This window comes from Tursiops truncatus, chromosome 8 (assembly GCF_011762595.2).
Source record: "Tursiops truncatus isolate mTurTru1 chromosome 8, mTurTru1.mat.Y, whole genome shotgun sequence".
Classification (NCBI taxonomy): Eukaryota; Metazoa; Chordata; class Mammalia; order Artiodactyla; family Delphinidae; genus Tursiops; species Tursiops truncatus.
Genome location: NC_047041.1, coordinates 2,821,890 through 2,846,191, shown reverse-complemented (window position 1 = coordinate 2,846,191; position 24,302 = coordinate 2,821,890). Strand labels below are relative to the sequence as shown.

The 24,302-nt window shown below is 42.4% G+C and overlaps 1 protein-coding gene across 3 annotated transcripts in view; it reads left to right on the top strand.

Moving 5' to 3' along the window:
• The window catches only part of NTM (neurotrimin), a 931,021-nt gene that overhangs the window by 621,720 nt on the left and 284,999 nt on the right, over positions 1-24,302 (top strand). The window lies entirely within an intron of this gene.

Sequence of the window (24,302 nt, the reverse complement as noted above, 5' to 3'; positions counted from 1 at the left end):
ATTGTCACTTCATCCTGTACCTCTTCTCTGAACTGTCTCTTTGAGAAGGCGTGTGTGTATGTGTGTGTGTGTGTGTGTGTGTGTGTGTGTGTGTGTGTATTCAAAATACAAACACCATTTTAAATTCCTTCAACTCCTCTCCTTCCTTTTAATGTCATTAAATCTATCGAAAAGTATGTCTCATTTATTAAGTAAAAACTGGTGGGTTTGACTTCTGTTTGCCCCCTGTGGCCAGATCCCTTTGTGAGACACCGTCCTAGGATTCGTGTTTTGGAAGCTCCCTCTTTCCTTGTGCAGTGGGCATCCTCACCTCATCATTGATGCCCGTTGTCGTTGTGCTACTTTATCGTCAGTATAGAAATGGGATTCCCCTTGATCGGTGTCCTCTGTAACAGACTATGAGAAATCTTATTATATTTTGGCTCTAGAGAAGTTGCACACACGCGCGCGTGGACACACACACACACACACACGCATCGTGTCAGCTGGTGGAATCACAATCATTCGGGGTCTGTGAAGTTCAGGCTACTTGGAGGCTGATTCGGCTTTCAAGTACCTGTGGATGGTGAGATCAAAGGACTGCTCGCCTTGGGGACTTCTAAGTAGTGACATTATTGGTTGTCCTCTGAGCAGCATGGAGAGACGTTTAAGGTCTGAAATGGAGATGGTTTTTATAGTTACATTTAGAATGGGTGATATTTGTAAACCCATCCATGAAAATTGTTACTTTTGTACCTTCCCGCCCAGAATGACTACAGGATACTTGGGAGAAACAGATTTTTTTTTTTTTTTTTTTTGCTATTGATGATGGCTGGAATGGTATGGGGGCTAAAGAAGCAGGGGATGACACTGTGGAATGACATCACTGGTGTGGCTGGTCATACGATTAGGGTCACCGAGGGCATTCTAAAATAATACAGGGTTCTAGGCCCCAAACCTGGAGATTCTGCACATCTGGGGCTGGAATTCCATCAGCTGACTCTGACAGCCTGTCAGGTTGGGGTCATTTGGGTTTAGATGGTGTCAGAAACACCTGAGCTTGAATCTTCTCTTGAATTAATGAATATCTAGAAAAGCTTAGGCGAGATGCATGTCTCTGCATCTCAGTTCCTCACCCTGTGGTCTCCGTGTTCTAACTTAGTTCCTCACCAGATGGGAAACAGCTTGAGGGCAGCATCTCTGTTTTTCTCTTTGTCATCAATTCCTTGCGTAGCGCCAGCCAGAGAGTAGGAGCCCAGATGATTCTTTTCGAATGAATGAACGAGTGCATGAGTGAGTGTGGGAAGGAAAGAAGGGGTGCATGAGATCTTGGACATACGTTGTGTGTGTTAAGTGAGCTATTATCGTATGTAATACTCTGGTGTGTGGTGGGAATTCTGTTTCCTTCCCCCTTTTCACTTGCATTTTCTACAGTCCAGCAAGTTCACTGTGTTATTCTTTTTTTCATATTCCTTTGCCTTTTCCCCCCTTCTTTAAAAGGGGAAAAGGTGCTCAGACTTTGTCCCAGCCTTATCTGTTTCACCTGCACACCTAGATTTCCAAACTGTCTTTCTGACTGAAATTCTTCTTGTTTCCCTAAAGAGAACAAATGCATCTCTTCCTTAGAAATTGGAAGACAACTTTAAACAAGAAATACATACTTTGAAGAAATGAAAAATAAAGGATTGTAACCCCCATCTGTATATTTCGGTTCCCAGTGTTTATCTTGCCCCATTAATGCAGATGAGCGAGGCATACTTGCGTAATTTTCTTACGTTCCTGCCAGAAACACAGCCCCTCTCCTTCCTCTCTGCTGGTCAGGTGTTCTGGTCTTCCAAAAACCTCATCCCATTTGGCTAATGCATCCTGACACCTCCTTTAGTAAGAGTGCTTGGTGTTAGCATTCGGGGATGTGTAGGAGTTGACAAAAATCTACCTTGCAATCTTTTCCTGGCTTGAAAATAAAGCAGTCACCCAGGGAGACCTAGCACCTGCATCTCTCAACCCAAAACGGTGAAAAAGCTTGAGGGGAGAGGTATGGCCACTGAATTAACAGAGACACTTTGATTTGCTTGCGTTTCTTTTCTTCCTTGTGAAAAGGCTGGTGGCAGGAGGAGAAATCTGGGAAGTGGAACCTGCTGCATCCTACCCAGAAAAGAGGAAAAATGCCAACAACAAGAGTCAAGGGAATGTGAAGAAGACAGCCTCCCTTTGAAATAGATTAAAGCTTCTATTGCAAGAACATCATAGGACAAAGGAAATACTGTAGGACTGGAAACCCCAGCAAGGCACCTAAGACCTGGTTCTCACATTTCAAGAGAGCCCTGGAGGAGGCATCCCACAGGGCGGGTGTGCCCAGGTACCTATGCTGGATTCAGGAGACCTCTACAGTCGTTTCCTTTGGGGACGAGGCTTTAAGGGGCTGATCTAATCAGGGGTATACTAAGACTCTTTCTCCCACAGAACGAATGCAGCCCAGGTCATCTAGAACTCCCTGCATTGCATCTCTCCTCCAGGGGCCCAGGATCTGAAGCACTTTGTGCTCTGTGGTCATAGGATAGCCTGGGGCACCCCCGTGGGCCCCCAGCGATCACCAGTACTGCTTCCTGAATACGTTGGTCTCTCTGCGTCGTGAGCATTTCCTTTGGAAGGATTGCACGTTCTCTCTTGCCAGGGAGCACGAGCCACTGGTCCCAGCCAGTGAGAGGCAAGCAGAAGTGACATGTATCCCCGATGGGTGGGTTAAACATCTCTTTTCCAGTGTGGGGTCTCCCAGAGCTCTCTCTTCCCCTTGTCATGACAAACAATGGCTTGTGAGACTGTGGCTGGTCCATCAGCCTGGGTCCCTGCATGAGTGGATAAAAAGAGCCGTCCCCCCAGTACGTCCCACCTGCTGACCTGTGATGGACATCTAGTGTGAAAGACACAGAAACTTGTGTTATCTTAACCCCTGAGACTTTCCACTTGTTTGTTATTTCAGCATGGCCTGACCTATCCCGACTCTTACAGAGTCTGATTCTGGTGCAGAACATGATCAGGAGTGGAAGGCTTACTCTCCACAGTGTCTGCTTATTCTTGAAGCTCAGCCTTCTGCAGGGTAGTTTGGTGACATGGAAATAAGGGGATAGTGGCAATCCCTACCAGGATGGCTTGTGTGCACAGATAGACTGGTGCCCGATGGCAGGGCATGAGCACAAGCAGGGGCCCCGGGACAGTCAGCGGGGCCTGCCTCCCGTCCCTAAACATTAGGAGAGACAGCAAGGGGTTGGGGCCCGGCAGCGGCCAATCGCTCAGCGAGGAGGCCCACGACGTGAGGTCTCCAGGCAGATACTTCTGTTGCTCCCTTTCACTGCTGTTGGCTTTGCTTTATTTATGCAAAGACTGTGTCCCGGGGGGAAAAAATCAAGTCACATCATAAGTGCATCAGAGAAGCTTAGTATTTAAGGAAGGCTGCGGTGAATCCTTTTGTGAAGGAATAATCACCCACCCTGATTTGCATTCACTTTGTAAACGGTGGGGTTTTTTGGTATGTGTAGCAGGTCTTAACGAATTTGGGACACATCGTAAGGCATAATGTCAGGCATAGAGTTCAACAGAGCTAAATTTTATTCTTAGGTCAGCTAAAGCACTTAATTTGACTTTGTAATGGGGGCAGAGGGAGGGGAGCCCTTTTTCTTGAAAAGCTCTGCAACATGGAAAGGGAGGGATGCGAGAGATGGTAGGAATAATCCTGACAGGGTTAAGCTGGATAAAAGGGAGGCCAAGAAGGGATGAAAGATGGGGAGCAGAAAACAAAGCACTGAGTGGACCGAACTCAGATTTTAGAGGTTTGTTTTTTTAGGCTTTAGTATTTGAAATGAGGAAATTGGGGAAACTCCACCCAGCCCTGGAGTCAGGAGGCAAGAATGCCCATCTGAATGTACTGAGAATAAATAGAGTGCTGGGATTTGATCTGTCCTTTTTTTTTTTTTTTTTTTTTTGGTGGTACGTGGGCCTCTCACTGTTGTGGCCTCTCCCGTTGCGGAGCACAGGCTCCGGACGCGCAGGCTTAGCGGCTGTGGCTCACGGGCCCAGCCGCTCCGCGGCACGTGGGATCTTCCCGGTCCGGGGCACGAACCCGTGTCCCCTGCATCAGCAGGCGGACTCTCAACCACTGCGCCGCCAGGGAAGCCCTTGATCTGTCCATTTTTCCCTTGACTCCACTGAGCAGGGACATGAAATACTGGGAAGAGTGTGGGCTATGGTCTAAGATTGATGGGAGGTTAAATTCCAGCTCTGACACCTGCCACTTCCTGGATGAATCTCTTTGAGCAAGACATATATTTTAATTTTATTATCATTATTTTCATCTTTCTGAGCCCTGGTTTCCTATCCATATGTTGAATATCGCAATCCCTCTTTGCAGGACTGTTTTGTGCATCAAGAGCCCATGAACGTCAAGTGCTTGATACTATAGCTGACCCCAGACAGCACACAGGAAATTAAAACTATCAATATTGTTGACTGTATATTTATTTTTCCCCCAACTCCTACCTGTTAAAGTGTTAGTCATGGTGTGGAGTCCATGGTAGGGGCTTTTATACATATCTGTTGAGGGCCTGAGCCACGGTGCTGGTGCAGGGAGCACGGAGAGTGGGACCCAGGTGACAGTGCCGCGGGTGATGGGCCTGTCTGTATACCTTCTGTCTTTCTTCTCCAGCGTTACAGACACCTCCCTTTCCCCTCAAAACATGTCTATTTCACAGAACCCACATTGCTCAGAAAGATGAAACCATTTTTGGCGATTCCATGTTCTTTTCATTCCGTCTCTTCTGCCCCATCAGGCTCTGACCCTTTGATTTCACCAACTCAAAGAGCTCTCCCTTTTCTTTCCCTTTTCCTTTTTCCTTTTCTTTCTTTTCTTTCTTTCCTTGTTTTTTTCCCCTTGTTGTCAGAGCCCTAGGAGTTTCTTTTCCCTTTTTAATTAAGAGCGAATGAAGGTAAGGCGTGTTTTGTAACTGGAGAGAATTCCCCAGCGGGACACCGGGGTGGAAATCTGGGTGGTGAAAGAAAGGCAGGCAGAGGCACATGGGCCCATTGAGGGAGGTGGCCGCCGGGCCTGCGTCCTGCTGTCCCATTGCCCAGCCCTCCCTCTGCCTGTCAGCCTGGAAGCTTTACCTCTGACTGAAGTCCCCTCCCCCCCCCACCGTCTTCTGGTCTTTTGTTAGGAAAAGCTGCAATTGGAAGCTTGTTTCTAAAAAGCAGTTTTAAGCACACAGTGTGCTCTCCTGAAATATGCCTGTGTCTACAAAGGTCCCGCAAGTTAATTCTTGCTGCCCAGGGAAGTGTCCTCATTTTCGCTGACTTCACTCACCTGCTCCTCGCTGTGTACTTGGCTGTCTTTGAGCACAGCTATGGTTTGGGGTAGGAACAGCAAATCCCATGGAAGCATCTACCAGGTGTATATGCATGTGCAGTTGTAAAGCACAGACTGGGGGCTAAGAGGAAGCGTGTGAGCAGGGAGAGGGAAATGGAGGTCCTATTGCAGAGCCATGTGGAGAGAGAGACCCTTTCGGCACCAATGCTGTGCCCAGGCCAGTGTCATTGCCCTGCTGTCCTGGTCTCGTATTGGGAGAAAGGACGGGGTGCAGGTGCTCAGTGACGTCTCCGGAGTCCTGGGTCTGACTCATTGCTTTCCTGAGCTACGCTCTGCATTCTGCATTTGGAAGAAGGCATTATGGGATTGCTAATGAGGAAAGCGTGCTTTCATTAAACTCCTGGACCAAACTGCCTCCCTGTTGACCTCTTTCTTTTTCAAGAGACATGATGGGTTATTACATGTGTGATTAAAAAAATTCGTCATCAGTGTGTCTTGCCTTTTCAGTTTTGTGGGAAGGTGATCATGACGCCAGTTCTTAGAGGAACAGAAAGATGGAAAAGAGAGGGCGTATTCTGATATTGAAGGGCTCGCACTGAGGGGAGGGTTGACCCTTTTGTTCTGCGTTCACTGTTGGCCATGTGGCTCAGATGGCTGTGGAGGGTCCCTGAGTCGACTGCAGGCACCCTGTACCAAATCTGCACGGCAGGAGGGAAGAAAAGAGGCAGGCTGGCTTCTTAAGCCAGTAACTAGACCGTGAATATCCATACAGATAATTCTGGAATTTTTAGGAAACCCAAATGCTTATCCTTGCCATGTCTCTCACATAGTACCTAATCATGCTAGCTTTGTACTTACTATCTATTTGGATTTGCGTGTTTCGGAAATGACATTTTCCTATAAAATACATGGAACAAAAAGCCCGAGCATTTGAAATTCAACTAGTGTCTGATACTGCTGCAGCCCCAAACTTACAGCTCACCTCGGTCACTCAGATATCAAAGGAAGAGGGTAAGGATTCCGTTTCTCTGTGGTTAGACCACCCACTTAACGGATCTAGTTACGAATTTATAGGGATGATGGATACAGTGCAAAGGTCGATTTCCTTCAGAAGCCCCCACTGCTCTTCCCAACGACTTGCCTCATACTTGGATGGCTAGAATGGTGTCCTAACTCATTTCTTCATTTCCAGTCTAAAACCTCCCATCTGCTCTGTGTCCGGGTATAGTTCTTTGTGCTGAAAGAATGCCTTGATCGTGTCTATTCTCTCCTTGAGCGAACTTCAATGAATTTCCCCTTCAATGGCCATCCCTGTCTTATCCTGGCATTTGAGGATCCCTGTTAAGTTCCCACTTGCACTTCTTCTCGTCTTGTCTTCCACTCGACTGCACTTCATGGCAGCTGGGTGGTACTCCCAGCTATCATGGAAGGGGCCTCGTTCAGTTCCCCCAGCTTGGGACTTGCCCAGTATCTTTTTGTCTTCCTGTAAGTAAAACCTTCCATCCTTTATTTTTGTCTGTCAGAGTTGCACAGTTTTCTCAAAAGCATGGCCACATGCTGACTCTCTTAAGAATTCCCTAATGAAAGTATCATTTAGTTGTGGCTAAGAGACTCATGTTCTAATCCCAGCTCTTAGATACGACCCTTAGACTTTCTTTTCTTAGTCTCAGGTACTTGTCTAAATGTACTCTGTATAAGATCTTGGTCTTCGGTCTGTAATGGGAAGTGACCTAATGCATATATGTCTCACGTGGGCATTACCACTATGCAGACCGTCTGGCCATGAGTCTTTGGATACCTGCTTAATTATATGATTGGTATCCTACATAGTAACTAGTTCTATGATTTATAAAATTTACTCCATAAATGTGTGAAGAACTAAGTGAAACCATCCCTAGTGAAAACTCTATAATGATCCTGTGATTTGAAAAAATAAATACATCAATGGAGATGAGGAACTCCTTGGGACAACAGTTTCTCACAGTGTTTCTAACATTTTCTTGAAGTATAAGTAAATGACTTTTAATAAAGCGACCTCTTTTTGAAGTGACCTGAGTGCTTGCAGTGCTCTAGAACGGAAGGGATTAGGCATCTCTGTTAAGGAACAGAAAACAGATGACGGCAGAGAGGTCAAATAAGTGCCTCACCGCGAACTGGATGAGTGATCCCTAAACAGGTGTCCTGTTGTTTCTTCAGCAGGGGTGTTTATACTTAACATGCCATTTTTACTTGTAAGAAAAGGATATTTGCATGGATAGATTACAATTGTATTATCTACAAGATACCTGAGCTTTATAAGCATTATCCCAATTAATCCTCATAATAATTTTGTGACCCATATATTATGATACGCATTTCAAAGTTGAGAGAACTAAGATTCAGGGAGTGCAAGCAACTTGGCCAAAGTTACGCTAGCTAGTAAGGGGCAGAGCTACTGTTCCAAACCAGACGCACCTGATTACAGAGCTCATGCTCTTTCTAGGCATCACTTGGTTTCTATGTGGGCCCTACCTTCTCCTGCATCTGTGTGCCTGTGCAGACTCCTTCCCAAGCCTGCACTGCCTTCTTCCCGTCCGCATCTGTATGGGTGACTTCTCTTATCCCCAACTCCCGCTCGCCATCAGTTTGGAAATAATCACTTCTTTCATGGGAATTCTCTCAGCACTTTAGATTTTTATCTAAAGCTCCTTAACATCATTAATCACTTTCATCCATATAATATAGCCATTTATGTACTGATTTCATCTTCCTTCCTGAACAGAATGCTCCATGAGGGAGAACTGATGCCCTTTGATTCATCTGTACCCTTCAGGAGTGACAGGAACAGTTACTGTGCTGTGTAGTCATCCCATACACGTATGTGGAAGATGGGGTCGGGGAAGGAAGGAGAGAGAGAGAAAGGAAGAAAGGAAGGAATTAGAGAACAATAGAAGCTGGTGTATAATTAAGTGTTAAATTGTGTGGTTCAGACTAATTAGAAAGCCTTTTAAAAGAAATGCAGTTTTATTACTTTCAAGAACATAAAGTTAATTAATGGCTAACACAGTGTTGTCAAGTAGTTGTCTTGTCATTCCCACTGTAATTAATCAATGCTTTTTTGCATAAATGCAAAAGTGGACTTAAGCGCAGCCCATCTCCATGTTACTGAGAATTTTAGATTAGCACAATCTGAGATAATGAGTTTTTTAGAGGGTAAGATAGAAGACCAAAGATGAAAGCATATGTTGATAAAGAAGGCACAGGACTCTTCTAAATATTTTTTCCCTTTAACCAGTACTAACCAGGGCTTCATAATTGTTAAAGCACATATAGGACCCTTTTGCCAACACATTTGCTTAGAATTTTGACTTCTTTCTTCTCTGTCAAAAGTTCAGAAATAAGAAAAGTAAAACCAATGAATATCAAAGTGCTAATTTATAAAAGTTTATTGTGCACACAACAAATGGACAGTTTGTAAACCAGGAATCTTCAAGCCAAAACATGGGATGGGGCTCAGGGGTACATTGTTATAAAACAGCTTTTATAGTGAGAAAGCAGTGACTGTTTATTCTTCACAGTGATTAGTAATCATATTAGAATTTTCTTAAATGATAGGGAATTGGCTAGTGGTTACCTGATATCAACCTTGGGAAACAATGTTAAGTTTTGCTTATGATTTCCAGGGGCGTAAGCAAGAAATGACCCAAGTCAAATTCGTCTTGCAAAATAAGCTAGGGAATTTTCAAGGTTGGCCTCCATTTGTTGTTGTTTTTTAAAATTTTAACTCTCTTTATTTTGATTAATTGAATGGTTTATTCATTCATTTAAAAAAAGAGGTCTTAAATGACTACTTTAAGGCTATTTCAAAAATGCTAAAATGGGGCTTCCCTGGTGGCACAGCGGTTGAGAGTCCGCCTGCCGACGCAGGGGACACGGGTTCGTGCCCTGGTCTGGGAAGATCCCACATGCCGGGGAGCGGCTGGACCCGTGAGCCATGGCCGCTGAGCCTGCGCGTCCGGAGCCTGTGCTCCGCAACGGGAGAGGCCACAGCAGTGGGAGGCCCGTGTACTGCAAAAAAAGTAAAAATGAAAAGCTAAAATGATACAGTAATAAAAACGATGAGGCCAGTAAGGGGGCAGGGGTGGGTGGGAAGGAGAAGATAGAATAAAAACCTAGAAATAATAGGCTGGGACTTGGGAACAGTCTAGCAGAGGGATCTGGGAGGGAAAGAGCTGCTAAGCAGCTTCCAGATTTCTTCTTAGGTAACAATATGGAAAAGTTTCAGAGATACAGAAGGAGAAGGAGAAAGACATCTGTGAGGAAGAATATGGAATTTAATGTTGGACCGACTGTGTTTAGAGTGATTATGAGATATCAGATTATTCAGAGAGCAGGTGACCAATACACCTGAAACTCAGAAGTGAGAGTCACCTAAAGACAACCTGTTTGGAGTCATCAACAGTTGTGGTAGGTCTTTTGCAAAGGAGGATGTGTAAAGTTAGTAGAGAATGGACCAAGGAAGGTACCCCAAAGATTTAGGGTAAGACTTAGAGAAGTTTATCTAACAAACGGCTTTGAGAGTCAGAGAAAAGCCCAGAGAGAGTGGGGTCAATGAGCCCAGAAGAGAATATTTTTCAGAAGGGGTGTATTGAAGAAGAACTACAAAGCATCTGTTAGCCGTCGTATGTAGACTGTTGTGGACCAGAGTAGCCTTGCTCTCTTGTGGAGGAGAAGCCCCACTGAAGCCAGCTGTGGGATGATAAGTGAGAAATGGCTGAGTCTATCACAGACCATTCTTCTAAGACACTTACTTAGTAGGAAAAGGAAGCAGCTAGTGGAGGATTTGGGAGAAACCAAGAGAGTCAGGAATAAGCAGGATCTAGAAAAAGTGTGATGGGAGTTGTCTCCAACAGGGCCAGCGAGGAATAGTTGCCCACGCCTGACGTCAGGACAGAGCTGAGTGAAGAGTTCAGTTCACTGTTATTTTGCTGTTGTTGTCTGTGATAGCTTTGTTAAGATGTAATTTACACACCGTGAAATTGGCTCACTTTAGTGTAAAATTCAGTTATTTTTAGGTAAATTTATAGAGTTTTGTAGCCATCACCACCACAGTCCAGTTTTAGAACATTTCTAATCACTGCAGGAAGTTCCTTTGTGGCTATTTGCAGTTAATCTCTTTTATCCAGCTCCCCGCCTTACCTCCTCCAGCTCGAGGCAACCAGTGATCTGCTTTCTGTATCTATACCCTTTCCGTTTCCAGATACTCTATATACGTGGAATTACAGGATATGTAGCTTCTGCATCTGTCTTCTTTCATACTGTTTTTGAGGTTCATCCACGTTGTGACATGTATCCTGTAATGCATTGTTTTGCATTGCTTAATAGTATGCTATTATAAAATATAACACATGTTTGTTTATTTATTCACCAGTTGTTAGATATTTGGATAGTTTCCAGATTTGGGATATCATGAATAACGCTGCTATGAACATTCACCTACATGGCTTTATGTGAATATATGTTTTCATATCTCTTGTGGAGATTCCTGCAAGTGTAATCACTGGGTCATAGAGTAAGTTTATTTTTAACTTCAAAAGAAACTGCCAGGGCTTCCCTGGTGGCGCAGTGGTTGAGAGTCCGCCTGCCGGTGCAGGGGACACGGGTTCGTGCCCCGGTCTGGGAAGATCCCACGTGCCGCGGAGCGGCTGGGCTCATGAGCCATGGCCGCTGAGCCTGCGCGTCCGGAGCCTGTGCTCCACAACGGGAGAGGCCACAGCAGTGAGAGGCCCGCATACCGCAAAAAAAAAAAAACAAAAAAAAACTGCCAGTTTTTTTTCCAAAGTGCTTGTAACATTTTACATTTCCAGCAGCAATTTATGAGCTCTCCATCTTCTCCACATCCTCACCAACACTTCTTTTTATCTCTTTTTGATTACAGCCATTCTAGGGGGTGTATAAACCACAAGGGGTATCTCCTTGTGGTTTTTTTGGGGGGGGCTGCCTCTCACTGTTGTGGCCTCTCCCGTTGCGGAGCACAGGCTCCGGACGCGCAGGCTCAGTGGCCATGGCTCACGGGCCCAGCCGCTCTGCGGCATGTGGGAATCCTCCCAGACCGGGGCACGAACCCGTGTCCCCTGCTTCGGCAGGCGGACTCTCAACCACTGCGCCACCAGGGAAGCCCCTCCTTGTGGTTTTAATTTGAATTTCCTTAATGACTAATGATGTTGAACATCTTTTCATGGCTTAATGCCTTTCATATATCTTCGTGGGTGAAGTGTTTAGTCACATCTTTTGACACTTCCTTATTCATGCTGTTTTTGTTCTTATTAGGTTGTAAAAATACTTTATACATTCTAGATACAAGTCATTTATTAGGTGCGTGATTAGCAAATATTATCTCCCAATGTCTGGCTTGTCTTTTTATTTCCTGAGTGGTGGGGTTTTTTTTTTTTAACAGTAGTTTTAATAAAACACAATTTATCATTTTTTTCTTTTACAGATCTTTCTCTTACTATTATTTCTAAAATTCTTTTGCCCAATCCAAGGTCATGAAGAACTTCTCCTACGTTTTCATCTAGAAGTATCATAGGGTTTTGGTTCTTATATTTAGATCTGTGATCCAATTTGAGTTATTTTCTGTGTATGATGTGAAGTAAGGATTTACATTCACTTGTGTTCACGTGAATATTCAACTCTTGTAGCTCCATGTGTTGAAAATACTGTTTCTCCCATTGAATTGTTTTAGCACTTTTGTCAAAATTCAACTGACCATATTTGGGATTTATGCCTCTTCTTTTCTTCTTGTAAATGAGATTTATTTCTGGAATCTCAGTTCTGTTCCATTGATCTAAATGCCTGTCCTTGCACCAGTACTACACACTATTGATTACTGTGACGTCACAGTGAGTTTGAGATCAGGTAGCATAAGTCCTCCAGCGCCGATCTTCTTTTGTCCAAATTGCTTTTGCTCTTCCACATCCTTTGCATTTCCATATATAATTTAGAAACAGATTGTCAGTGTACACCAGGCTGCTGAGATTTTGATAGGGATCACATTGAATGTATCGATCAATTTGGGGAGAATTGCCATCGTGACTGTATTTAGTCTTCAAATCCATGAACATGGGTTGTCTCTCCACTTATTGAGATCTGTTTTAATTTCTCGCCACACTGTTTTATAGTTTTCAGGGTAAACATTTACTCCTAAGTATTTCATTCTTTTTTATACTATTGGGAATTAAATTGTTATCTGAGTTTCATGTTTGGCTTGTTGGTTGTTGGTATACAGAAATACAATTCACGTTTGTTTATCCATGCTGTTTCCTACAAGCCTGCAAAATTCTTTATTAGTTCTAATAGTTTCTTTGTGAATTCTTTAGAATCTTTATATTCAGGGTTCTATCACATGATAATAAAAACTGTTTTATATTTCTTCCTTTCCAATCTAGATGTCTTTCAAAGTCTTTCTCTTCCTTCCTTTCTTTCTTCCTCTCTCTCTCTTTCTCCCTCCCTCCTTCCCTCCCACTTTCTTTCTTTCTTCTTTCTTTCTTTGTTTCTTTCTTTGTTTCTTTCTTTGTTTCTTTCTCTTTCTTTCTTTTCTTTCTTTCTTCTTTCTTTCTTTCTTTCTTTCTTTTCTTTCTTTCTTTCTTTCTTCTTTCTTTCTTCTTTCTTCCTTCCTTCCTTCCTTCCTTCCTTTTTCTTTCTCTTTCTTTCTTTCTTCTTTCTTTCTTTTCTTTCTTTCTTTCTTTCTTTCTTTCTTTCTTTCTTTCTTTCTTTCTTTCTTCTTTCTTTCTTTCTTCTTTCTTTCTTCCTTTCTTTCTTTCTTTCTTTCTTTCTTTCTTTCCTTCTTTCTTTCTTTCTTTCTTTCTTTCAACTGAGTAGAACTTCTGGCTCAGTGTTGAATAGAAGTGTTAGAATTGGACATCCTGCCTCTTTCTGATCTTAGGGGAGAAACATTGTCTTTCATCATTACTGAATGATGTTAGCTGTGCATTTTTCAGTCGCCTTCGTCAGGTTGAGGATGTTTCTTTATAATCCTCTTGGTTGAGAGTTTTCTTTTTTTATCATGAATGAGTTTTGAATTTTATCAAATGTGTTTTCATCATTTGTTGAGACAACCATGTGGCTTTTCCTTTTATTCTATTACATGATGTATTTCATTAATTGATTTTTTGATATTATATCAAGTTACCATTCCTGTGATAAGTCCCAGTTGGTGTTGGTATATAATTCTCTTTATGTATTGCTAGATTCAGTTTACTAATATTTTGTTAAATAGTTTTACATTTCTGTTCATGAAGGATATTCATATGTAGTTTTTGTGGGTTTTTTCTTGTGACTTTTTTTGGGGGGGTCTGGAGTTGATATAAGGTAATACTGGCCTCAGAGCATGATCTGGGAAGTATTCCATCTTTCTCCATATTTTAAAAGAGTTTGTGAAGAATTAATATTTTTCCTTTTAAAATATTTGAGAGAATTCACCTGTGAAACCACAGGGCTATTTTGTGGGGAGAGTTTTAATTACTTACTTACTTGTTTGATTTAGTGCTGTTCATATTTTCCATTTCTTCTTGAGTCAGTTTGGTAACCTGTGTCTTTCTAGGAACCTGTCCGTTTTATCTAAGTTGTCTAATTTGTTGGTATAAAATGGTTAGTAATATTTCCTTCTAATCTATTTAGAGTCATATTATCTTAGGGTCTGTAGGACCATGTCCTTTTATTAGATTTTGGGATTTTTTTTTCTTGGTTACTCTAACTAAAGATTTGTTAATTTTGTTGATCATGCAAATAACTAATTTTTGTTTCATCGGCTCTCGCTGTTGTTTTTCTCATTCTATTTCATTGACTTTTCTCCAGGTCACTATTATTTCTGTTCTTCTGTTTAATTTTCATTTAGTTTTCTCTTCTTTTCTAGTTTCTTAAGGATAAAGTTAGGTTATTGATTTGAGACTTTTCTTCTTTTCTAACATAGGTGTTTACAGCTATAAATTTTTCTCCAAGGACTGCTTATACTGTGTCCCATAAATTTTGATGTGTTGTATTTTTGTTTTCATTCAGCTCAAAGTATTTTCTACTTTTTCTTGTTATTTCTTCTTTTATCCATGCATTATGTATAAGTGTATTGCTTACTTTCCAAATATCTGGGGATTTCCCAGATCTTTTATTGATTTATAGTTTAATTATGTCATTACTGGAAACATACTTTCCATGATTGAATCTTTTTTTTTTTTTTTTTTTTTTTGGGGGTACATGGGCCTCTCACTGTTGTGGCCTCTCCCGTTGCGGAGCACAGGCTCCAGACACGCAGGCTCAGTGGCCATGACCCACGGGCCCAGCCACTCCACGGCATGTGGGATCTTCCCGGACTGGGGCACAAACCCGTGTCCCCTGCATCAGCAGGCAGACTCCCAACCACTGCGCCACCAGGGAAGCCCATGATTGAATCTTTTTAAATGTTGAGACTTATCTTGGTCCACCATATACTGAGTCCTCGAGAATATTCCATGCACATTTGAAGTAAACATGTCTGCTACAGACATTGGTTGGAGTCTTCAAGGTATATCTTTAGGTCAAGTTGATTGATAGTTGCTTCAGATTTCTGGCTGTTCTATCGATTGTTGATAAATGTTAAGTGTTAAATTGTTGATGAACTTTCAATGTTGATTAGTCTATTTTTTTCTTGCAATTTTGTCAGCTTTTGCTTACTGTGTTTTGAGGTTCTCATTTTAGGTACATATATATCTATAAGTTTTATATCCTCCTGATATGTGGACCCTTCATGAAATATATCCTATATGAACTTCACTATGAAATGTTCCTCTTGGTCTTTGATAATGTTTCTAGTCTTAAAGTCTGTTTTGCCTGATACTAAAATTCTTCCTTACCAATCTGGATGCCTTCTTTTTTTATGGTTCCTGTTTGCATGATATATTTTTAGTCCTTCTACTTTCAACCTGTTTGTAGTTTTGAATCTAAGCTGTTTCTCTTGTAGATGGGTTGTAGTTGGAACTTATTATTTTATCCAATCTAATCATCTCTGACTTTTGATTGGGATATTTATGCCATTTCAATTTCATTACAATTATTTTTATGGTTGGATTCATATTTGACATTTTGCTCTTTGTTTTCTTTATGATTCTTGCCTTTTAAGTTCCTCTGTTTCTTTTAAATTGACTTCTTTATATTAAATATTTTTAATGTATTACCTTAATTCTTCTATTGACATTTTTATCTGTATATCTGAGTTGCGTTTTCATTGGTGGCTCTCATGATTTTATGATTCAGTTTAGAGTATCACAATCTACTTCAGATTAATGTTAACTAAACTGGTAAAATATAGAAAACTTGCTCCATTAAATCTCTGTTTTCTTCCCCCTTCTTGTGCTATATTATTGTCAGATCTATTCTATCTATATATGTTATAAACACAGTAAAATATAATAATTTTTGCTTTATTCATTTTTATATTTTAATGATGTTAGAGAACAAACTAGAAAATATTTATAGAGATGTTTATATGATTCTGTGTTTCTAAGATGTTTATATATATCAATTCTTGTGTTCTTCATTTCTTCTTGTGTAGTCAAGTCACCATCTGGTCATTTCTTTTCATCCTGAAAGACTGTTTTCAGTATTGCTTGTAAGCTAGGTCAACTAACAACAAAGTATTTATCTGAGAAGGTCTGTATTTCACCTTCATGTTTGAAGGAGAGTTCTTCTGGATGGAGAATTTCTTGGTTAACTATATATATATTTTTTTCCTTTCAGTACTTTGAATGTGTCATCCCCCTGCCATGGCCTCCATCATTTCAGATGAGAAGGCAGCCTCAACCTTATCACTGCTCTCCTGTCAGCAAAAAGATTTGCTGCTGTCAAGATTTTCTCTTTCTCTTTGGTTGCAGTAGTCTGAATATTATGTGTCTAGATGTGGATCTCTTTGTAGTTATCCTACTTTGGATTTGTAGAGATTTTTAGATATGTAGATTAATGTTTTTCATCAGCTGGAAGAAGTTTTCCCAGTTATTTCTTCTTTTTTTATTATATAATGGCTATTTTTTGGGCCACGCTGAACAGCTTGCAGGATTTTAGTTCCTGACCAGGGATTGAACCCAGACCTTCGGCAGTGAAAGCCCAGAGTCCTAACCACTGGACCACCAGGGAATTCCCTCCCAGTTATTTCCTTGAATATATTTTCTGCTCCTTTCTCTCCCTCCTCTCCTAAGACTCCCATTATGTGTATGTTGGTACTCCAGGCTCCGTTCATGTTTCCTCTATCTTTTTTCCCCCTCTGTTTTTCAGTTTGGATATTTTCTACTGATCCATTTCCAAGTTCAATGATTCCTTTTTCTGTCATCTCAAATCTGATATTGAGTCCTCCAGTTAAATTTTCATTTTCTCATGATATACGTTTCTACTCCAGAGTTTGCATTTGGTTCTTTATAATTTCAGTTTCTGCTTGAAAATCTATTTACTGATTTCCTGTTGTCATACTTTAATTGTAAAGACATGGTTTCTTTATTTTCTAAAACATATTTGTAAGAGCTGCTTAGAAGCTTTGACTACTCAACCCAACATATGGGGACACTCAGAGTTTCTCTCGCGTACTTTTTTGTGAGGATGAGTCACAATTTCCTGTTTCTTCGTGCATCTCATAATTTTTTATAAGGGACACTTTGGAAAACATATTGCGGCATATCTGGATCCTGGATCTTACTCCCCCCCACTTGAGAGTTCTTGTTTTCACTATTTTGTGTTTGTTTCTTTCTTAGGTTAGTAACTCAGCCAGAAAAATCTGAGAAATCTGTCTTCTCCTTTGGGCAGCGTGCCGTGACTAATACCTCTCCTCAGCTTTTTGAAACAAATACTTTTGTTTTAGTGTTTCAACCTAGTCTCCTACGGTCTCTGGGTCTGTGGGGCTGAGTTGTCAGCCAGTGATGGAACAGAGGTTGGGCCCCAGCAGCTGAAGCCAGGAAGCCCTCTGCGGATAGATTTGTGTGTGGTGGGGCAGGGGAGCACATGCAGATTCCAGGCCATTTTCACATCTGTCCTGGTTTTACCTCCTGCTGGGGCCCCGGGTGTCCCTTCCGCTCAGGTTCACAGCTCAGAGTCAATGAAGGGTGCATGGCGGACCTGAGTGCCTTGCAGGCAGTGCACGCTCATCCCCAACCAAAGCCTCATTCCGGTAGGATCACTGACCTCCCTCCAGCCTTTGAAGGTGTCATTTCTTCCAACGACAGCGACAGCGGCATCGCCCAGCTCCAACTCAAGCGAGCTCCTTAAAGCTCGGCAGGGAAGCAGCCCGTCCTCAGGACCTGCCCTGCCCTGGGAGGACCTCCATGTGACTGTGTGGGGCCGCGGCCAAAACAGCACGGAGACCACAGGTCTTCGCCAAGTTCAGCAGCTTCCCACGGATGTGTGCTTCTCACATGGTTCTCTTTGCTCAGTTTCACATCACTTTGATGGTTGTTTCGGTCCGTTTTGTTCAACGTTATGGTCCCTTTTGTATTTTTTTTGTGGACAGAGTGTTTGCCAGTCTCCTTCCTTTGCCACAGCAGGAGTCACTGGCTTTTGTTCAGTACTGTTCTCAGACCTTGATACTTGTCACTTTGGATGTTGTTTCTTCAGGGTTCACATGACATTTGTTATCATGCTGTCGAAATTCGTTTAAGTAAACCTCGAGTCCCAGGAGTCCCTGCAGAAGACACTGTCTCCACTTTCTGTCAGTTGCCATGAACTCACCTAAGAGTCTTACACCACTTAGCTTCCAAGATGCCACCTCTGACTGTGACGTAAACTCAGAGGCTTGCATTTTTCGAGTAGGATGGAGTCAGTGGTGGTCCCCAGTCCAAGCAACTCTTGAGGTCACTGGTTCAACTCAGGACAAACATTCCATAGGCAGTTTTAGCCCTGAAGTTGCCATGAAGACGGGATGCCAGGCCTGCACTGAGTGATGTACGGTGGGAAGAATCTAAGAAAATGTGCATCGTGGTCCTTTAAGATTTGAAGGCTGCAATTCAGGGGCTGCTAAGACCTTCAGCTGGTGATAACTGGAGTTGTGAGACAGTGCAACATGTGATAAAAAAAGCTCTGATTGGCGGGGATCCTAGTTTTCTTCTATCCTTCCTATTAATGTGATAAATGTTGCTGTCTCAGCTGATAGGGCCGTGTTGGATAATCAGATTGGAATCATATTTGAGTTCCTCAGGCTGGCTCCATGTGAAGCTTGTGGGAAGACTTGAAAAAAAAAATGCTGTAGAAAATGAAAGGGGAGCCCGCATTTGCAGAGGGGAATCTGACTTTTATTACGAGGCTCCGTGGTGCAGGGAAGACTCATTAACCATAGACTGAAGTCACGTGTGCGGCCTCCGCCTGCCGTGTCCCAGGGCGGCTGTGGGAAAGCATCTCCTGTGTTACTCACTGGGCATGTGCGTAGGGGATGCTGGGAAGGAGCAGTGTCTCGATGTGGGTGTTGGGCCAGGGAGGAGCCAAAATCATGTTGGAAAATTAAACCTCTCTTAATTAAAGCTGATGGCAAACAAACTCGAGTAATATGGCAGTACAGCTGGGAAACAGAAGTACGATTTGAAGCTGAACAGCTGTGAAATTGGGAGCTCTGGTCACAGCTGGGCCTGGAAGAAGGACGGACACCCTGGCAGAGGAGCTCCCCCTTCCTGCAGGATGGACCAGACTGCCTTCCCCACTGACTGCTTCTGAGACAGCAGACCCCACCCACATACCCAGCTCGCTGAGTCTCCAGGCTCGTGGGGTCTGCTCGCCAATAGCATCTCTCTGTCCCACAGGCTGGTTTAGGATTTTTTTCCTGAACCGAACAGCATCATTGTGAGTGCTAGAATTGAAGAGACTCAGAGACAGGAGAAGAGAATTTGTTGTTTGTGTGCGTGTGTATGTTTTTTTTGTTTTCACTTTATTTTTATTTATTTTTTTGTAGATTTTTTTGTTTTTACATCTTTATTGGAGTACAATTGCTTTACAATGGTGTGTTAGTTTCTGCTTTATAACAAAGTGAATCAGTTATACATATGTTCCCATATCTCTTCCCTCTTGTGTCTCCCTCCCTCCCACCCTCCCTGTCCCACCCCTCTAGGTGGTCACAAAGCTGATCTCCCTGTGCTATGTGGCTGCTTCCCACTAGCCATCTGTTTTACGTTTGGTAGTGTATATACGTCCATGCCTCTAAAACATTTTAATGTATTCATTTTCCTAAAGACCTCCAGGCTGTGCCCTTCACTGTGGGTATGGTCCACGGGTCAGTTCCTGCCCCTCTGCTCCTGCCCACCTGGTCCTGAAAGCTCTGTGTGGGGCCAACCCAGAGCTGCCACCTCACCAGGAATGGACTGTCCAGATGTGGTCTGGCTGCACACGTGCCGGGGTGGGTTGTTCTACGCTCTGCCCTGAAGTTGTCACATTCTCAGTCACATCCTCTCCTCTGAGGCATGTGGTTCTCACTGTCTTTTGAATATTTTCATTAGGTCTCTTTCTCACGTTACGAACAACCCACAACAAAGTGCACTGATCATCACGTGTGTGTCAGGATGGGCTAGGCTGTGCTGTTGAGATAAATAAGCCCTGAGATCACAGAGGCTAAATTCAAGAAAGTCAGTTCTCACCCCGTTTACAGTTTGCATGGACTCACCGAGTGTCTCTCAGCTAACCGGTGACTCCTGGATCAGAGTTCTTTCTCTTGGGTGACACCAAGGTCTTGGAGTTCCATGGCATCCAGCCACAGATAAGAGAAAGCAGGGTCTAGAAGACTGGGCAGTGGGAGAGCGGGAAGGTGGAGCAGGACGTTTCAGGGCATTTCTCCCCAGGTTCCGGTGTCTGGTAGCCAGGCAGTGCTGTCAGCTTCTCCCTGCAAGAGGAACTGGAGGATAAAGTCTTCCCCTGTGCCCGGGATTTGGCCAGTCTCTACCACACCATAAATGCTAATATTAGTCTGTCTAGTTGTCCATGTCTTAGTGCCCGGACTTGAGGGGATCTTTGGAAGCAATTTGGTACTTTTTTCGATCTGCATCTAAAATACCTTAGACCAGAGCTTCTAAGAGTGTGCTCCTGGGACAAGGGTGGTCCTCAGCGTCACCTGGGAACTTGTTAGAAATGCAAATTCTCAGGCCCTCCTTCTGACACACTGTATCACAAATTCTGGGACTGGGGCCAAGTAATCAGTGCTTTAATCAGCCCTCCAGGTGATTCCGATGCTCCTTAAAGTTTGGAGCCATTGTTCTAGGGCAGCAGTTCTCACTCAACCAAGGCCACCCATTGGGATTGCCCAGGTGGCCAATCTTTAAAAAGTACTGAGCGCTGGGTCGACATCCGGAAGACTCCGACTGAATTGACTGGGGGTATGGCCTGAGCCAAGGATGAGAACCACTGACCTAGGAGGATTTTTGAGGAATGCTTTTCCTCCTGAAGGTTTCCATGAAAGTAGATTCTATGTGGCTTCAGTGGCACTTAATAGCCAGGCGAAGGCTATGGGAGTGATGACATTCCATGTCCTAGGCACTCCCTTTGCCCGTTCAAGTGGAAGCAACCACCCAGCTTTGCAGAGAGTGAAGACAAAAATAGAGATTTGGGAACTTAGAAATGGAATCCTGATTGTGTCATGGACTCATCATGTGGCCTTGGGCAAGTCAACTTATTTCTCTGAGTCTTGTGTCTGTAAAACGGGAGTAGTAACACTTGCCCACAGATGTTGCCAGCACTATCTAATTAATTAGCAGAGCGTGTTTGGGAAATACAAAGTACTGTACAAATGCTAATTATTATGATGAATGCAGTGCATTTTGCTGATACAAAAGTGCTGTGTATATGCCCATAATTATTGTAATTATTGCTAATACCAGTAATATAGCTACTACTGCTACTACATTTCCCTTGCAGTGGGAGCTCCAGTGTGTCCTTTGGGTTAACATCTTGCCCCATGTTGTCAGGAAGTCTTGCTAGGCAGCTCTTGATGACCGTTGCTCCCCACCTCCCGGAAAGTGTCATTCATCCGGAGTGCAAATAGTCACGTATGCAAGCCATTCTGGGGTCCACTTACGAGAGGTCCCTGACTCTGGGGTCATTGCCGGCTCATGTTACAGAAGCTCCTCTTTAGGGTAAGGAGTGCCCAGAATATAGAGTTCAGCGATTCTCTCTACTATTTTCATCTGAGGCAATTTTATTTTCCTTCTGCTGCTGGTCTTTTATCTACAATAGCTTTGCCATCTGCTTTCCTATGGTGGTAAATGTGCTGAAGAAAATCCTAGTGTGTGTTGCAGAGTGTGACTAGATTCCAGGGCTGACAGTTCACAGATATTATCAGCAGCAATTGGTGTTGAGAACAGGACAGCTATTTTTACTGTGGTTTTGCTTTGTTCAGTTTTAGCTTGGATTTTGATTGGGAGGAAGGGTCGTGGGGAAAGGCAATTGTGTCTCTTTTTTCACTTCTCGAGAAGGAAATGGTACTGAGAATTGTGGGATTGATTTGGGCAAAGCAGATTGGGAAAAAGAGGCAGTAGATGATTTTAGGGTACAGTTAGCAATGTAGAGGCCATTGCCCTGTATTCATGATCATTCTGACCCCCATTTCCTGGTCATAAGACATGGAAGTCTGAATTGCTTAGACTTCATCCCCACTCCTGCCTCGTGATGTATTCATAGCAGAATGGGAATGAAGCTTACAAAATAAACTCATCCGGACAGTTATTCCAGTTTAGTCCCTGGCCTTGGAACAAATATGGAGTTGCCCAGTTGTCCCTGCCAGAGACCCTTGCAGGCCCTCCAGTTATTATCACAGTTTCAGAACCCTGATGGCTGTCTTTCTTTTCCTCTTGGTGAGGACACACATGAAACTGAAGTGTCATTTTCCTTTTCTTTGAAGAACTTCTTTCAACACTTCTTGTAAAGCTGGTCTACTGGCAACTGGTTCCCTCAATTTTTGATTGTTTGAGAAAGTCTTTATTTCTCTTTCACTTTTGAAAGATAATTTTGCTAGATACAGGATTCGAGGTTGGTGGTTCTTTTCTTATAACACATGAAATATTTTATTCCACTCTTTTCACTTGCATGTTTTCTGAAGAGAAGTCTGATGTAAATCATACCCTTGTTCCTCCATCCCTGCCCTCACTGGTTTCTTTCAAGACTGTTGCTTCTTTTGTGCAGTTCCAACATGATGTGCCTTGGTGTAGACTTTCAGGTGTTCTCTGAGCTTCCTGCTTGGTGTGTTCTCCAAACTTCCTGGATCTGTGGTTTGGTGTCTGTCATTTATTTGGAGAAATTATCTGTCATTATTCAAATATTTCTTATGTTCCTTTCTCTCTCTTTCTTCTCCTTCTGTATTGCCAGTACACATAGGTTACACCTTTTGCAGTTATCCCATGGTTCTTAGATATTGTTCATTTTTTTTTAGCATCTTTATTGGAGTATAATTGCTTTGCATTGTTGTGTTAGTTTCTGCTGTATAACAAAGTGAATCAGCTATACATATACATACATCCCCATATCTCCTCCCTCTTGTGTCTCCCTCCCACCCTCCCAATCCCACCCTTCTAGTTTTTTTTTGTCTTTTTAAAATCTTTCCTCTTTCCATTTCAGTTGTTTCTATTGACATTTCTTCAGATTTGTTGTTTTTTTCCCCCATTGTGTCCAATTTATTGATGAAGCCATCGATGGTATTCTTCATTTCTCTTCTGGCGTTTTCGATCTCTGACATTTCCTTTTGATTCTTTCTTAGAGGTTTCATCTCTCAGCTCACTTTGCCCATCTCTTCTTACATGTTGCCCGCTTGCCTTCAGAACCCTTAGATTATTAATCATAGTTGTTTTATTTTCTTAATTTTATATATATTTTTATTGCAGTATAATTGACGTACAATATTATATAAGTTTCAGGCGTACAACATACTGATTCACAATTTTTAATGGTTATACTCCATCTATAGTTACTATAAAATATTGGCTACATTCCCTGTGTTGTACAATACATCCTTGCAGCTTATTTTATATGTTAATAGTTTGTACCTCTTAATCCCCTACCTTATATTGCTCCTCCCCTGTTCCCTCTTCCCCACCGGTAACCACTAGTTTGTTCACTATATCTGTGAGTCTGCTTCTTTTTTGTTACATTCACTAGCTTGTTGTATTTTTTAGATTCCACATGTAAGAGATATCATACAGTAGTTGTCGTTCTCTGTCTGACTTATTTTCCTTAGCATAGTGCCCTCCAAATCCATTCATGTTGCTGCAAATGGCATTATTTCATTCTTTTTTATGGCTGAGTAATATTCATATATATATATATAGACACATGTATTACACCACATCTTCTTTATCTATTTATCTGTTGACATTTAGGTTGCTTCCCTATCTTGGCAATTGTAAATAATGCTGCTGTGAACATTGGAAGGCATGTATCTTTTCGAAGTAGTGTTTTTGGTTTTTGGCTTTTGGTTTTTGATATATATCCAGGAGAGGAATTGGTGGGAATGTAAACTGATGCAGCCACTGTGGAAAACAGTATGGAGGTTTCTCAAAAACCTAAACATAGGACCAATCAAGTTGTTTTACATTCCCAGTCTGATAATTTCAATATGTCTGCCATATCTGAGTCTGATGCTTGCTCTGTTTCTTCACACTGTGTTTTTTGTCCTAGTATGTTTTGTAATTTTTTTGCTGAAAGCCATATAAGATGTATGGGGTAAACATAACTGAGTTAAATAGGTGTTTTTAGCGTATGGCGTTATGTTTATCTGGCTAGGGGTTAAACACCGTTTACTCTTTGCTGTAGCTATAGGTGTCAGTGGTTAAAACTTCCCCCTGGTGTCCTTGTTTTTGTATGCCCTGTTGTCTTTGGGTTTCCCTAGAGGCTTCTTAAATAGCATCTGAGATGCACAGTTATTTCAATCTCAATCTCCTGTTATTACTATACAGGATCCCTTTTGATGTGGTGGTAAAGTGCAGAAGAGAGCAAGCATCCTGAGACCTATATGATT